The sequence below is a fragment of the Meriones unguiculatus genome, chromosome 12, assembly GCF_030254825.1.
Source record: "Meriones unguiculatus strain TT.TT164.6M chromosome 12, Bangor_MerUng_6.1, whole genome shotgun sequence".
Lineage (NCBI taxonomy): Eukaryota > Metazoa > Chordata > Mammalia > Rodentia > Muridae > Meriones > Meriones unguiculatus.
This window is the reverse complement of record NC_083360.1, coordinates 99,308,952-99,318,263: the sequence shown is the minus strand read 5'-3', so window position 1 is coordinate 99,318,263 and position 9,312 is coordinate 99,308,952. Positions and strand designations below refer to the sequence as shown.

General features: G+C 49.5%; 1 long non-coding RNA gene across 2 annotated transcripts; it reads left to right on the top strand.

Annotated features, from left to right (window-relative positions):
- Positions 1–371: 371 nt before the first annotated feature.
- LOC110555305 (uncharacterized) lies at positions 372–7,163 on the top strand. Of its 2 annotated transcripts, none has more exons than XR_009584947.1 (5): positions 372–593; positions 2,073–2,170; positions 4,204–4,580; positions 5,241–5,680; positions 6,209–7,163. It is a non-coding gene; the product is annotated as an uncharacterized LOC110555305 (long non-coding RNA). The 2 variants fall into 2 exon arrangements; XR_002476821.2 differs by having other exon boundaries at positions 375–593; positions 5,370–5,680.
- The last annotated feature ends 2,149 nt before the right edge of the window (positions 7,164–9,312 follow it).

Here is a 9,312-nt window from a genome sequence, read left to right as displayed (position 1 = left end):
GAGGGGACTGTGTTTCAGGATGGGGGCCCTAGGCAAGGAGTCCCTGTGAGCTCTGTGGAACATCCGGTTTTGAAGGACTCCATTTAGAAAAAGAAGAAAAGCTCTGGGGAAATAGGAGGGCCCTGGCGGCCTTCCCAGGAGAACAGCAAGTTCCAGCCAGCGGAAGCTCCGGAAGCAGGGGATTGGTGGGGAGGGAGGGATGGGCATGGAGCGAGCTACATCCCGGCCACGGTTTCCTTGGCAAAGCTCTGCTCTGGAGTGAGCATGTTTCTGGAAAGCCGGGAGGTTTTATCCTCCGAGGCTGTTATGCACACAGCCAGCGTATTTCCTGTGAACTCAGTCACTCCCGGGTGCGTGTGTTTATTTCCAGAACAGGAATATTATAAGCTAGCCATAGTTCTGCCTGAGCGCACTCTTCGGAGTAGCGGGTAGACCGCAGCTCCGCCTCTTCCTGTTTGAGAAGCCTGCCGGACAGGCTGGCAACTCACTCTTCTCAGCTGTCCAGAGCCAGGGCCCCAGCAAGCCTCTAGGAGCCTTTTAGGCTGTAAAGGATGAGAGTGTGCAAACACCTGCTCCGGCTGCTCGATGGGGAGGTAAACTCAAGGGTGGGGGGACAAGGGAGGACCCAGGGGGCATTAAGGAGAAACGGTTATGCGTTTTTAAGAGGGTCTAACATTAACTTCATCCAAATAAGACTTATTCGTTGCAATCTCTTTTTAGGACCCCAACCATCATTTAGCCTTGCACCGAGAGGGAGGAGGAGCGGGGATCCTGGCTCTTCATAAGTGCTTTGACTTGAAACCTCCCTCTCTTGGCTTCTAAAGAGCCTCCTTATTAGAGGGTACTGCTGGGATTGGAATCCTGGCAGGCCTGGAAACCCCAGGGAAAAGAGACAGGGTCAGAGGGTGCCCTCTCAGAAGGCTTTGTGAGAGGCCACTGTGGCATTAGCCGCTGGAGGAAAACTTGTTGAATTCCCTGGGACCAGCGACTCCATTCCTCCTTAATATGGAAGGGCACCAGTCTTGTCTCAGCACTACTTTACATTCTTAAATATGAGTGAAAACCTCAAATAACTTGTTTTGGTAAGTCAAGCTGGTTGATATTTACCATATTAGTAGTTAAAATTAATTTAAAAGATAGTAAACTTATGTACACTAATATAAGTGACATGTCTATGAAACACACACACACACACACACACACACACACACACACCCCTCCCTATTTTCCAAAACAAATATCAGGCAGAACTTAGTGAGGAGAGGGGCATTGTCTGGCAGAAGCCAGCGGGGCTCATGGCTGCCTGGCCTGGCCCTGCTGTGATGCCATACACCCTGCAGCTTCAGGGAAACTCCCGGGTTCACTTGGGAGAGAGTGAGTCTAAAATGACAAACAAAACTGCTGTATCTTAGCAAAATAGCTTCGAGTTCACAGACCCTTCTGAGGATTCCAGGGGCCCCTAGAGGCCCCGGCAGACCTGACCATATTGTATATTATATCAGGTTCAAGTTCTAGAAAGAAAGAGGAATGAAATTAGATCCTGAAAGAGGAAAAGAGGATAATTAAAATGTCTAATTGTTAGAGAACCCCATTCACGATTTTTTTTAATAATGGACAATATCAAATTACTCTGACATTTAAATTTTATTGAGATATACTCAAATGGGTGGTTTACAGGTTTTAAACAATGTTTAGCTCCCCTCCCCTCCCTTCCTGAAGTGCTTTACGGCCACTTCCCCAGTTCTTTGGAATTTAACCTTCGACAGCTATTCAAACTGCTCATAAACATTCTTAGCCACTACTAACAGGATTCTGGGAGTGGCTCAAGACCCTTAAAGGCTATGCAGATAAAACACATTGACCATCCCTGAGCTAGACGGCATTCATTATTTCTTTAAGCCCTTTGGGTTTTGAGGAGTCTGTTCTAGTGTGTATGCACCCAGCATTTACTCTAAAGATGAAGGTCCTCTTAGCATTAGGTGTCTCTGCAAATTGAATATAAATGAGCAAAGCAAAATGTCCCCCCAATTCTCTTATATCACACACTCCCTCAGCAGACTCCTGTTTTACAGCATGGATTCTGGTGCAGGGAATTTCTGAAAGATGCTGTAGAGAAGCATGAGCTGAGTTAGCAGCATGGAATGGTCCAGCCCCTGGAAATCCTCCAAAGGTAGGGTGCCCTTAAAAAGGATCCTTAAAACCCAAAACTTACATGGGAACTTTGCACCCATGTGAACTCTCTTGGCCTAGGCAGTCCTGGCAAGGGTGCTGCCTGCATAAAAGTCTTGGTTTAGTTTTGGTGGACCAGATTTCCCATCTGGGTGCAGACCTGGAGCACCACACCCAGGATGGCAAAATGGCTCAAACTGAAGGGTCCCAGAAGGAGCAGACTCCAAGTCAGAGGAGATGCTTTCTGAGACTGTCAGCCATCAGCCCCTCCTGGGGATGTACAGATGCCTTGGTGGCCTGAGACTTCGCAGTGAGCAGACCTGAGCTATGGCCTCTCTGTTCTGTTGTTTGATGTATGGTGAGCCCCACCTCCTTACAGCCATCCTGTGTGGACCTCCTGTAGCATTGCCCAGGTCCTGCTGTCAGGATTACCTTGGTAGTTTTCAGTGATGCAAAGAAGGCAAGAGGGACTGAAGAGACAGGTGTCTGGATGGACTTAGGCCACCATAGCCAGCAACCCACTCTTGTGCTGGAGAGAATGGGGAAATATTCCCGTGGCTTCGTGAGTGGGAATCACAAAGTTGGGCTTTGAGGTTAAGAGGGACCAAGGCATGTCATCTGGGCACACAAGTGGAGGGAACAACATGTGTCACGTGTGAACTGGGAATCTGGCCCAGCAGCTCTGAGTCAGCCTCCACATGACGAGCGCCAGACCCCTTTCCTAAGGGCTTCCAGCTTTATCCGGGCCTTGCACAGATCGAGCAGGTGGGTGGAGCAGTTACTCAGCATCGGCCCTCGGACTAGGTCCCTGGAAGTGGCAGTGGGACTATTTCAAAGGCCGGCGTCGCACATTTATCAGCTGGTTTTTGTGCAAGGCCCACGTTGAGGTTGCACAAGAGAACATGAAAACATGCCAGGGAAGCCAAAATGCCTTTCTTTAAGTAGGGTTCAGAAGGCAGGTAGGGTGCTTATGTCTGCACTTGGCCTCGCTGAAAGAAAAGACAAGTCAGCCTAGGGTAGGAGAGATATCTCCCGTGGAAAGAGAGAACTGAGACAGTCCAACAGACTGGGTATAAAGATGGAACAAGCATCCTACCTTCTATTTAGCATCTCTGAAGGCCATTTGAGCCTATTGGCATGTCACAAAGTGCCAGAGGCAAGCTAATGAGAGGGCCCACAGTGAGGATGGCCGCCGTAGGGGAATGTGGAGACGCGAAACGACAATGGAAGACAGGGAGGTGCTCGCCCACTTAGCAACATTAAATTCCTGATGGAAATCTGCACAGAAACAATTGTCCCAATCTTTACTTTAATACAGCTCTTGCTGTCTTTAGCTGCATGGCTGTCCCTTATGAACATTGCCAGAGCTTGGCACCTTTCAAAATCTGTGTGCAATTTCTGTCTCCTAAGAGACAAACTCCTCTGGGTTCCCTTAGAAACAAACTCTCTGGGATCTGCATCCCAGCCAGTGGCTGGTGACTCACTCCTGAGAATTACTGAACTTGGGGGTGGGCCTTCAGCACAGATGTCCCTGCAGTCCAGACCAAGCCAGCTTTGAAACTATTCCCCAACTCTTTATTAGGGAACTGGCCTTGCGCTGTCACTGTGCTGAGAAGAAGTCAGGCTGTGTTAGGTGTCTCTAGATGCCATAACAAGCTGACTCTCAACGTCAATGTCAGAGGACTACTTACCATTCAGACCACATTACAACATCGATAGTCAGCAAAGGGCTTTTGTCCCCTGCTAATTTGTCATAGCTGCTTCCATAATATAGCTCCTTCATCCTACAGCCTACCCTCTCTGCAGCTAATTGGCAGGTGTGTGGAGAGGTCACAGTATCTTCTAATCATTCTACCATGCATACAAAATATACACAGCACCTACCGCTTCAACATCTTTGGCCTACAGTTCAGGGACATTGGGTCACAGCACCTACCGCTTCAACATCTTTGGCCTACAGTTCAGGGACATTGGGTATATTGACATTGTTTTAGGTCTCTAACTAGAACTGTGCCCCCACTCTCCCTTCCACAGCCTGGCGACCAGCCTTCAGCGTGCTGTCCTTATGAATTTGGCAGCTCTGCCTCCTTCACAAACCACGCAGCAGCTTCTGCCCTTTGTTGCCAGCCCACTTCACTTAGCACAGTGGCTCCCACAGTGGCTTGTCTGTGTTGTGCTGTGTGTTCACCATCGTTGCTTATCCATTCGGCGATCGATAGACACCAGGGTTACTCCTGCCTTTCCGCTGGACACGCCCTCTCCTTAACCATCTGGGCCTGCAAGTGACTTATTTCTGCCCCCAGCTCCCAGGAGAACATGTTGCAGAAGCCCTCCTGCGTACCACCAGGAAAAGCAGTCGCTCTGCGGCTGGTTGGGCGGCCATTTCTCAGAACCAACGGCGCCTGTGGAGGGTGAGGCCCAGTTTGTTGGTAGATAATGAACCAGATTTTTTTCTACCCTTTCATCTTTGTACTTCCTGAAGCAGCTACTTAACACTGGTCCAGAAAAAGAATTTTCCAGTTTTAGTCATAAAAATCCAAAGGTTCTGAGGTATAAATGTACCTTAAATAAATGTAAGCTTGTATTTGTGTGGTCTTTGGCCATTTTCAGTGTCTTTTTCATTTGCTGAACAGGTTCAAGTTTTGATTATCTGTCACTTGCCATAGGGTGATGTTGGCAGAGCCCTTGGCTCTCCAGTAAATTTAGTAATTAGTGTTTATTGGTCTTCATGGCAACATGAGGTATGTATTGTTTATTTATTTGTATAGTGAGGACATTTTCCCTGAGAACAGTGGTTCTCAGCCTTCCTAATGCTGTGACCTTTATGTTCCTCATGTTATTATGTTCCTCAGATTATTTGTCATGCTACTTTATAACTGTATTTTGCTTCTGTAATGAATCATAATGTAAATGTCTTTGTTTTCAGATAGTCTCAGGAAAACCCTGTGAAAGGGTCATTCGATTCCCAAAGGGGTCACTGTTGACCAAGGTCTTAAAGAGAATTAAATAAATTTCCCAGTTCTCCAGGTCATAAATGACAACTCTATTTCCCCATTATTGATGTCCTTCAGAGCACACATACAAGCCAAACTGCTGTGGGAACCGTCTTTTCCCCACTGGAGGTAGTGGAGATGAGCCGAGCCCCACTGGAGGAGGGAGAATAGTCCGTCATTCAACTTGTCCCTTACTTCTGGCCCCAGGGAGCTGCCCAGGACCCCCCTGGAGGAAGAGGAACATCATTTGCCGCTGCTGCCACTTCCCAGCAACATCTGTGGAGCCCCCTCCTTTGTTCCAGGTCCTGGAGATGAACTAGGAATAGAATTACTCCTGTCCTCTAAGTGTGCGGCAGCCAGCTAGCAGAGTGGCCACGAGGAACCACAAGGTCACAGGCCTCAAGCAATACGATGGGTCACGTACAGCAACCTGCAAAGTTCTGTGGAATTCTGCAGAGAGGCAGCTAGTTTTCCCCGACACGTGGCAAAGATGTGGTCAGAGTGGCGCGTGTCTTAAGGTGATGGCTCGGTGGCTAAGCGGGTCTGAGTTCAAACCTCCAGTACCTATGTAAAAAGCAGGGCATGGCTGCCCACGTGCCTGTAACACGTGCTGTGCATTGGAGGGTGGGAGACTGGGACTTGCTGGAGACTAGCCTGTCTCTAGGTCTGAGAGAGACCTCCAGGGACTAAGGGAGGAAGGGGTTGAGGACACCGGGTGCACACACCCTCTCACCCACATCCCATAAACTCTCACCTAACATATCATAAACGATGAAACAAATAAATAAGTTAGATTATTTAAAAGGTGACAACCCAGCATGGTGTGGGCGGCCGGGAAACACTGGGAAGACCTAGTTCAGATAGAAAGCCAACTCCAATCTCAGGGGCGGGTTGAGGATAAAGGGCAGGGTTCAGCAGGGGTGAAACGGGTGCAGAGGTGCGATGTGAAGAGACATGGAGGCAGAGGTCGGTGGAGCTGGGTGAAGAGGCAGGGACCGGACTGTCTGTGAGTGGAGTGCTACCCTAACTAACTCATTTCATTCCAGCCCTATTCGTTTCTAGAGGGCAGGGCGACTCTGTCACACCAGAGACAAACCCCTCCCCCCACTGTGCCACATACCAGGCTCTTTCAAGGCGGAGGAAGGCCATCTGGAGATCCTTGTCCTCTTCCCATAGTGACTCCTGCGGTGACTCTCCTTGCGAACAAGAAAGGCTTTCTGACGGATCTTCCCTTGACTAATAGACTAAGCCAACCCTGAGTTGGGTGTTTTGAAGCTGAGTTCTCTTTCAGACACCTGCAAGGGCAGACTGAAGCTTGGAGATGTCAGGACCACCCCACTGTGGCTTATCTCTGTGCAGGAGACAGAAGGAGGTGCTAGCCGAAGGTGTCAACTGCCACAGGTTCTTCCAGACGCTCCACTCCGTCACACCTGCTGCTTCATGGCTCCGACATAGAACTTGATGCCAAGACTTGTGTTTCTAAGTAATTTACAAATGGAGGCTGAAGCCGAGGGTATTCCGGGTTGACAGTGATGTGTGCCAGGAAATCAAAGCTTGAGGACAGCAGCTGTGCTGCCCAAGACGCTAAGGGCAGCAGCGCCTTCCTCTCAGACTGGCTTGCTCTGGGAAGCGCCATCTTCCCCGTGGGCATAGCCCACCTGGGGTGGAGACTGCACCCACCCCTCCTCTCTGCGACTTTGGGGGAGATTAACTTCACTAAGCATCTGTTCTACGGTGTGAAAGGTGCCTTTTGCACAATGGCCAATATGATTAAATACAGCTTTGGTGTGGAGGCCCTTGTGATCCTAGGTGTCAGTACCCAGCTGCTCGCAGTGGAGCACCCGGGGCCCCAGCACTGAGCACTCTGAGCTGTTCTTATCACTGGATGATGAGCATCTATCTACTCAAGACTTTAGGAATCCAGCCTCCCCTCCCCAAACCAACCCTCGCCAGGATCCGTTTCTAACATTATAAAAGTTGTGTGGTGCCATTATGAACTAATTATGCATGGTACTTCAATTTGTTACAAGACTCAGAAAAATTATATCCTCCCATTTGTATATGTCATTGTAAGGGCAAAATCTTTGATTCAAATGTTGATTTCATTTTTCTTTTCAATCTTTTTTTTTTTTTCCCAGCATCAAAGTGATTGTTGCCGTAAGGCACAAGGCACGGGCACTCTACCTCCTCTGACCCTTGCAGGGTCTGTGGCTATGATGATGTTCAGAAGTTGGTGCAGAAGCAGTAACTGGGTCTCACGTATCTCTTGAACTTCTGACAGGAAGTTGGCAGGATATTAAGGTCCTGGAGTTATTTTTCAGGGAGCAAGAAGAGATGAAGAAGTAAAGAAATGGGGCACAGGAAAGTTCAGGATAAAGAGTCTTTGAGTGAAAGTTACAGGAAACTGGACTTGGGGTCGGGACAGGGAGGAGCCATCACAGCTGGAGTTGTCTGGTACTAGCGACTGGTGACTTCGGTCACCACAGAGGCCAAGAGGTCAGAGAGCGATCAGAGTCTCCCGTGCTGGATAGGGTTTGGAGCAGATAAGCCTTACGGCCCTTTGTGCTGAGCCAGAGTTATAGGCTTGTAGCATTATCTGTCATGAACTCAACTCCGCCTGTGTAGTTGGAGATAGGGACCGATGCTCAGAGCCCTGGGGCACTGATGAATAGCCACAGACCCACACGTGAGCCTCGGAGGCTGGGCCTTTTGAGTGTCGATCCCATCTGATGACTCAGAGATTCCTTCCATCCCCAACACTGGAAACCGGTGATGCTGGTTTGTCTTGTTCTAATTATTATCCAGACGGCCATTTGGCTCATTCCTGGGCAAGGCTTGAGTCAGGAAAGACCTGTTAATTAATTGAATCAGGGTTATATAACCACTCTGGACACTTTAAACGCACAGCAATTATGTTGGGGCCCCGGCAACTTGTGCACAAGGAGGCAGTTCTAGTGTCAGGAGTATATGCTCGTGTGTGAGGCTTAACCCCCAAAGCAGAGGGCGGGGCACCCCTGGCAATCCTGTTCCAGTGAGGTTGGGTGAGGTTGTTGTAGTTACGGCTCTGGGTGCCTTCTGAGAAGATGCTGGAAATATTTCAGTCTGCCTTTACCCAGCTTTTGGGACCCATTACATTTGGAGCATATCAACGTAGCATTTGGCTTGGCTTATGAATATGCTATCCGAATGTGCAGGAGGCCCCCTAGGCCTTGAGGTCACCAGCTTTTCTTTTTCTCTCAAGCCTGCCTCATCATCACCTGTATCTCTTTCTAGCTCCCATCTTTAACTCCAATGTCTTCTAAGCTTGCAAACCTCTAACATCAGTCCTCCGTACAAGAGAGGAAAGTGGAAAGCTGGTGGCAGGAAAGCTCCCTACATGTGACTAGGGCGACAGGCAAGGTACAAAGTCTTCAGGAAGGCGCAGCTGCGGTTGGAAGTGTTTGTCACTCAACTCTGTAAGATTCAGCCAGGATAAGTGGCTTCACCCCGCTCCAGCCCACAGCTGCCTCAGGCGCGCTACTTTCTGTACTTGAGAATGACAGATCAGATGCCTTGTCTCCGTTCAGTGTTAAGAACTGACACTGTAGCCTTGAGAACTGCTGTAGCCTTCAACTCCCCAGCCAGCTGCAGCCTAGGCACCTGATGCTCTCCTACCATCTTTGAGCCCCACACTCCTCCCTCTCTCAGGTTCTAGTGTGCTGAGGCTTGAACCCCATTCTGCGGGCTGCTGGGCTAGCGCTCTAGCACCCCAGTCTCATTGTCTGTGTCATCAGGCTGCCTCCCGAAGAGGGGCCTCCTAGGGGGGCTTTGTCCCCGCTGCCCTCTCAGAGGGGGAAGGAAGGCAGGAGTTGCAGCAGTCAGGGAGGGGCCCCTCACACGAGGTGGAGCCCTTCGGGTAGGTTTCACTGTAAACACGTGGCTGAAATGTGTCACACGTGGACCAGCTTGCTTTCTGTACCCTTTACACAGCCTCTGCCAAAGGACACAGACTTCCAACACGTCAAGAGAACCGCAGGGGACCCTTCCTTAGCCTGGCTTCGGGTTGTTCTTTCCCAGGCAGAATCAACCTTAATTTCTTATGTCTAGAACCAGAGGTCTTGATAGAAACATTTTACTTGGCAGCCTCCTACCCTCTTTCTCGCAGGGCATC